Genomic DNA, 7,613 nt, shown 5'->3' with positions numbered 1-7,613 from the left:
TCCATACATCAGTTCAATCATATCACACGCCCCTCTTGGGCCCATCAAATCAATCATCCATCACAATACGCAAAATTTCAATTTAGTCCTTATTATTGATCATTTTTGCAAAAGCGCCCAAACAAGCTCTAAAAATTATAAAACTTTGCCCATGTCCTTAGCAATATTACTAAGCTATTGCAAAAAGAATCGTAATTTTCTAAGCTACCACGAATATTTTATGAATTTTTAATCCTATTTAAGCACTAGAAAATTACGTAAAAACTAGGTTCGGGTTTACCTTTGCCGATTCCGACTTCGGGGACGACCTCGGGACGACTGACAATGTGGGGATAGCCAAAACCTCGGCCCAATTTGGAGACTTTTCAGATCACGGGTCTTTCTGTCCAGAAATTTTCAGACCCGGTCAACTGTCGAATTTCCGCGAATCGAGGATACCTACACGAAGCCCATAACACGGGGGTTAGCACATAAATTTTTCAGAATTTTCTAAGCTCATTTAATGCTCGAAATTACACTGCGAAGTTCCGTGGGACCCACTGAAAAACGATGTCGGAAAAATTCGAAATTTATGTCGTTGCGAAGCTCTCGACGAATGGAGCGTGCTGGTGGCCTCGGTTTCCTCGTGGGATTCACGGTTTTCGAGAAATCTAGCCCAAAAGTCGAAATGGGCTAAAATCTTCCCGAGCAAAAATCGGACAAACCGCTCGATGGATTTCGGCGTTCTTGGTGTCTATGGAAAGCTCTCGCCGAGTAGATGATTTTAGACACAAGACCCGGTCCAATTGGTGGCAGGATCGGCCAGATTTGGCCGGAGAAACTGGAGCGACGCGCGCAGGGGAGGGGAGGAGAGAGAAAAGAAAGAGAAAAGAGAGGGACGACGCGCGCGGGAGAAGAAAAAGGAAAGGGAGCCGGTTCGATTCGACCGGTCCGATCCGGTCCGATTCGATTCGGCCGGTTCGATTCGAAATACAAAATTTTGAATTTTTATCGCCTCGGACCAAAACGAGGTCCAAAATTTCGAAAAAATTCCGTAAAACTCAGAAAAATACGTAGACTCCAAATATATTTTTAGTTTTGCCACGTGGTCTTTAAATTAATTTTTAAAAATCATCAAAGTTTATATTTTCTGAAAATCGAACCCGATTTTTAAAATACGAAAAATCTCAAAAAAATTCATAAAATTTAAATAAAATTAAAATATCAAAAATACTCATAAATAATAAAATTTGGGGTGTTACATTCTTCCCCCCTTACAGAAAATTTGTCCTAGAATTTTTACACAAGGCAGAATAAAACACATGATTATGCATTGAACAAGTAATTGTACTTGCTAAGCATGTCCCGCTCTCGACTCCAGTGCACTCTTCCACCGATCGACTCCTCCACAAAACCTTAACCATAGGGATCTGCTTTGGATCTCACTGTCTCACTTGGTAGTCCACTATGGCTACAGTCGCTCCTCAAATGTCAAGTTCTCTTTAGCTCTATCACATCCTGCGAGTACATGAGAAGGATCAGAATGTATTTCTGAGCATGGAGATGTGAAACACGGATGAACGTGAGAAAGGTTGGGTGGTAGCTCCAACCGTAGAGGCAATCGCTCCACTCTATCAAGTAACCTCAAAAGGTCCGATATACCGAGGTGCCAACTTGCCCTTCTTTCCAAATCTCATGACTCCTTCATTGGAGAAACCTTCAGAATACATAGTCGCCATCGCAAACTCCACATCCTCCGTCTGGGTCCGTGCATAACTCTTACGCCATCGAAAGTTGCTGTCGTTCTCGATTAAGGGAACCATCTCTGAAGTGTACTGCACTAGGTCTACATCATGCACTTTCGCTTCCCCCATTTCTGTCCAACATAGAGGAGACCTACACTTTCTACCATATAATGCCTCATAGGGTGCCAACCCTATGCTGGAGTGATAATTGTTGTTGTAGGCAAACTCCACCAGAGCTAGCTGCTCATCCCACTGACCTCCAAAATCCAAGACACTCATGCGAAGCATGTCTTCCAGTGTTTGGATCGTCCTTTCAGACTGTCCGTCTGTCTGAGGGTGGAAGGCTGTACTGAAGTTCAACTGTGTGCCAAGTGCCTCCTGCAACTTTCTCCAAAACCGAGAAGTGAACTGGGGCCCTCTGTCAGATATTATGGAAGCCGGAACTCCATACAATCTGACTATTTCTCGAATGTAGAGCCGGGCATACTGTGCCACAGAGTATTTAGTCTTTACAGGTAAGAAGTGAGCTGATTTGGTCAAGCGGTCTACAATTACCCATATCGAGTCATATCCTCGCGTGGTACGAGGCAACCCAGTCACAAAATCCATAGTAATCATTTCCCACTTCCATTCTGGGATATCGAGCTCTTGCAGCTTCCCGACGGTCTCTCGGTGTTCAAACTTCACCTTCGACAAGTTAAGCACTTGGACACAAAGTCCGCTATGTCTCTCTTCATGCCATTCCACCGTAAGAGCTATCTTTCACATCATGGTACATCTTGGTGGAACTCGTGGATCTTGCATGATGTATAGTGTGCATCTTGCATGTTTTTATTGCTGAGGTTGTCTACCTCGGGCACACATATCCTAGAACCTTGCACTAGGGCGCCATCATTGGCAAATCCAAACTCACCACCTTCACCTTGTACTCTTTCTATGATCTTCATCAATTGTTGGTCTCGTGGCCGGGAAACTCTAACTCTGTCCCTCAAGTCCGGCCTCACCGAAAAGTGAGCCAACAATACCCCTCATCCGAAAGATCTAGGATTAGACCTTGATCCATCAACTCATGTACTTCGAATCAATGGTCTTTTCTCACTGAATGTGCGCCAAACTTCCGTAAGATTTTCTCGCTCAAGGCATCCGCCACAACATTGGCCTTCCTGTGGTGGTACTGGATGGTGCAATCATAGTCTTCGTAAGCTCCATCCATCTCCTCTGTCTCAAGTTTAAATCCTCTCGTTGGAAGATGTACTTTAAACTCTTGTGGTCGGTGTATATCTCGCACACTTCACCGCATGTAGTGCCTCCGATTTTAAGTGCAAAGACGACACCGCCATTTCCAAATCATGGGTGGGGTAGTTCGCTCATGCCTCTTCACCGCCTTGAAGCATAAGCCACTACCTTTCCATTCTGCATCAAAACACACCCTAGGCCAATTCTGGAGGCGTCACAGTACACGGCGTATCCTTCACCACTCACAGGTAGTGTCAACACAGGGGCAGTGGTTAGACACTCCTTGAGCTTCTGGAAACTCACCTCACAGTCATCTGTCCAAATGAATGGAACATTCTTCCTGGTCAACTTAGTTAGGGGAGCCGCTATCCTGGAGAAATCTTGCACAAAACGCTCAGAGTAGCTAAACCTAAAAACTTCGCACCTCGTGGATTGTAGGCCTAAGCCAATCGGGCCATACTTCAATTTTCTTGGGATCCACTTGAATACCGTCACTTGAAACCACGTGTCCCAAGAATGAGATGCTTTCTAGCCAAAATTCACATTTCGAAAATTTGGCGTATAGCTGGTGCTCCCTCAAAGTCTGCAACACCATCCTCAAGTGCCACACGTGTTCTTCCTCGGTCCGAGAGTATACCAGAATGTCATCTATGAATACGATGACAAAACGGTCCAAAAATGGCTTGAACACCCTGTTCATCAAGTCCATGAAGGCTGCTGGTGCATTAGTGAGTCCAAAAGACATCACCAAGAACTCATAATGACCATATCTTGTCACGAAGCCGCTTTTGGACACGTCCTCATTCCCGATTCTCAATTGATGGTAGCCCGACCGCAGTCTATCTTGAAAAGAATCTAGCTCCTTGGAGCTGATCAAACAAATCATCGATCAGAGGAAGTGGATACTTGTTCTTCACAGTCACCTTGTTCAGCTGTCTGTAGTCGATACACAACCTCAATGACCCATCCTTCTTTCTCACAAATAGAACAGGAGCACCCCAGGGTGAAGTGCTCGGACGTATGAAACCCTTGTCCAAGAGCTCCTGTAGTTGCTCCTTCAGCTCTTTCAATTCTGCTGGTGCCATCCTGTAAGGTGGCATCGATATGGGGTTTGTACCCGGAATAACATCAATGCAGAACTCTATTCCCCTTTCTGGTGGCAACCCTGGAAGCTCTTCAGGGAAGACATCCATGAATTCTCTGACAACAGGAACATTTTCCATGCTGACACCTTCTACAGATGTATCTCTCACCAATGCCAAATACCCTTGGCATCCACGCCTCAACATTTTTCTGGCACTAATTGCTGACACCAAATTATATGGAGCCACGCTCCTGTCACCATCAAAGCTAAACTCTTCCACACCAGGTATGTGGAAATACACCTTTTTGTTCCTGCAGTCTAAGGTGGCATAATGAGTTGCCAACCAATCCATCCCCAGGATTATATCAAAATCCATTACTGGTAGAGGAACCAAGTCTGCTGGGAGGATCTTTCCATCCACTACCACTGGGCTACCAGGAAAAATCATATCTACATCTATGTTGTCACTAAGCGGGGTAGCTACTGATAAAGGGCACTCTAAAGTTGTAGGGTTTCTACCCAACCTCATGGCAAACACAGGGGAGACAAATGAGTGCGTAGCACCCGGATCTATCAAAACACGAGCCTCATAAGAACAGACCAGAAGAATACCTGCCACAACTGCATTTGAAGCTTGAGCATCCTGGTGGGTCGGTGAAAACCCGAGCTTGACCCCTACCCTGAGTGGCGTAACTCGACATCGACTTCTACCTCGACCGCCTCCAAATCCACGCCCCCTTGTCCTCGTAGCCATCGAATCGATCACTGCCATGTTGGAAGCGCCCGGATACAACTGTCGAGGAACATTCGCAACAGAACCCTGTGAACCCATCTGTGGCTCGCTGAACATGGGGCATTCTCTAGCAAAGTGACCCGGTTGGCCACACACAAGCATACTCGATCCCATCAAACAAGGTCTGAATGTCCTCTTCCACACTGTGCACAAGGTGCCAAGGAGGATCTGAACCAAACCTAACTATCAGATTTCGAATCTGCTACCACCGCTGGATCCGCACTCGGTGCGAATCCTCGTGGTCGGTGTCTGAAACCACTTCTCTTGCTTCTACCCTTTCCTCTGTAATTACCCTGGCCACCACTGTCCGGAGTACCCATGGAAGGGACACCTGAGGAACCCTCTGCTCTGTTTTTCTTTGCTCTTCCGCTGTCATCCACAGCATAGCTAATCTCAATCTGTCTGGCTCGATCAACCACCACATCAAAAGATTGATCCGACATCATGGCCAGGTTCGCATACCTCCTGTCAAGCCCCTTTAGGAATCTTTTCACCTTCATAGTCTCTCAGAGATATCTTTGTAGGGGTATATCCGCTCAATTCCGAAATTGCAGAGCATATTCATCTACAGACCTGCCATTCTGTCTTAAGGCCTCAAAGGCCCACTGCTTCTGATCTCTGAAACTTTCTGGCACAAACCGGTTGATAAAAAGTTCCACAAACTGAGCCCATGTCAAACCCTCCATCCAGGATAACACGTAGTCATTCATCCATTGTCTAGGCATGGGCCCCATGAAGTGCTGCATACACTCTATCAATCTTCTATCAGTCAATCAGACTGCTTCTCGCCTGTCTGCAGGAATCCAAAAATCGATATGCATCGTCTGACACATCATAGGTACCAGGCACCAACTTCTTAAAATTTATGATCTGTTTGTAAGGTTCCCCTCTTGGTGCGGTGGATCAGCTGCTGTGGAGGGTGGACCATATCTCGCGCCATCATGTCGATGGTTCTCTGCATCAGCTAGAGTAGCCGCCATGGGGTCCATGGGACCTGTGCCATGAAAGACTGTTTGAGCTGTGGTAGCCGCTCTTCTACTTGAGCAGCTCTAGGCCTCCTACCCCGCCTCCTGGCGGCGCCTCATCTGTCCGACACCTCGTCAGCACATCCAGTTCAGTGCGTGCAGCTCTCCGCTTCTACGCATTTTCTGAAATTCAGCAAAGATTAGCCCACAAAATTCAAAATTGCACATTGCACAGCTCTATAGACTCATATTTACACACAATATATGAAGCAGAAACTAGAAGCAAAGACGACAATGCAAGACGAATATGGACCCTATTTTTCCGCATGTGACTCCTATTAGACTTTTCCCAACACTTTAGACAACTTTTCCCTAGGAATCTGGAGCCTAAGCTCTGATACCACATCTGTCACGACCCAACCTATGGGCCGGACTGGCACTAGGACCTGGGCCAGCCTAAAGCCCCCGAGGCCCGTAGTAAGCCTAACTGTTCATTAACCCAACTCTAAGGCCCATTGGGCCCAAATTCAAGAAAACAAACGGACAGAGTCCGGCCATAAAATGGACTTTCCAACGGGGAGTTTTCGACTCACCCGACCTGTAAACACAATATATAGTCAATTGGGGAGCTCAGCTCACCCTCCACATACTCATCAACATAATAATAAATGGGAGCTCAGCTCCCTCATCCAATCCATCAAACATGCTTAAAATATTAAGTTTACAGGTCCAACATGAATATAATATTACAGACCAATTTCAAATAATTACTGCTAACACATGCGAAAATTCTAGGAGTAATTAAAATTACACAATATTGATAAACAACCTGCGAGGTAAAAAGGCAGGTTAACCCAGAACAAAATATCCTCCTGTGGCCTGTAAAAATTTTTGAACAGGAGTGAGCGTTCGACTCAGAGAGTAAAATATCAATCTTAACTATAATCTCTATAACTATCTGAAACTAATGCAACCTGTAGAGTGAAATGCAACATACACAACATTTTCACATCATAACATCAAAAAGGTAATTTGGAGCACTCACACACCCTGTAGTATCAATCATAACATATGGGAGCTGATCCCCTATACAGCTCTCTTAAATCCAACCTGGTGCCAGCGAATTACTCAAGCTCGGACTTCCACTTAATAACCAAATCGAGGGTCCCAGCGAATTACTCAAGCCGTGACTACCCCTCGAAGGAACGGGTCCCAGCGAATTACTCAAGCCGTGACTACCCCGTCCTATCCATAGTCCACACCACATCACACGAACGCCAACGCACGACACCGCTCCAAATTACCAAAACAACCTCCTTGGTACATCAACGATTATGAATGCAACATAAATCGTGCCTAGAGTTTAACTACATAAATATATGCATATAAGTGATGCATGGGCATCTTGAACATATAATAATATCGAAATTATAATTAAAATTAATATTTTACTCACGACTTTGACGACAAATTATCGTGGCGCGGGCGGAGGAAGAAGGTCGTCCCGCTCACTGACAATCATATTACATTTATTTAATACAATCTGACTCAATACAAATAAAGAAAAAGACCAATTACGTCCTAAGTCGTGCCGAAAATCCGGCAGAGTCTCCCCTATACCTAGGACCTACCCAACCTGCAAAAGGGCTAAAACGCACTTCTATACTCACAATCCATACATCAACAGTTCAATCATATCACACAGCCCCTCCTGGGCCCATCAAATCAATCATCCATCACAATACGCAAAATTTCAATTTAGTCCTTATTATTGATCATTTTTGCAAAAACTGCCCAAACAAGCTCTAAAA

Source organism: Hevea brasiliensis, chromosome 3 (genome assembly GCF_030052815.1).
Source record: "Hevea brasiliensis isolate MT/VB/25A 57/8 chromosome 3, ASM3005281v1, whole genome shotgun sequence".
Classification (NCBI taxonomy): Eukaryota; Viridiplantae; Streptophyta; class Magnoliopsida; order Malpighiales; family Euphorbiaceae; genus Hevea; species Hevea brasiliensis.
Note: the sequence above shows the minus strand (reverse complement) of the source record.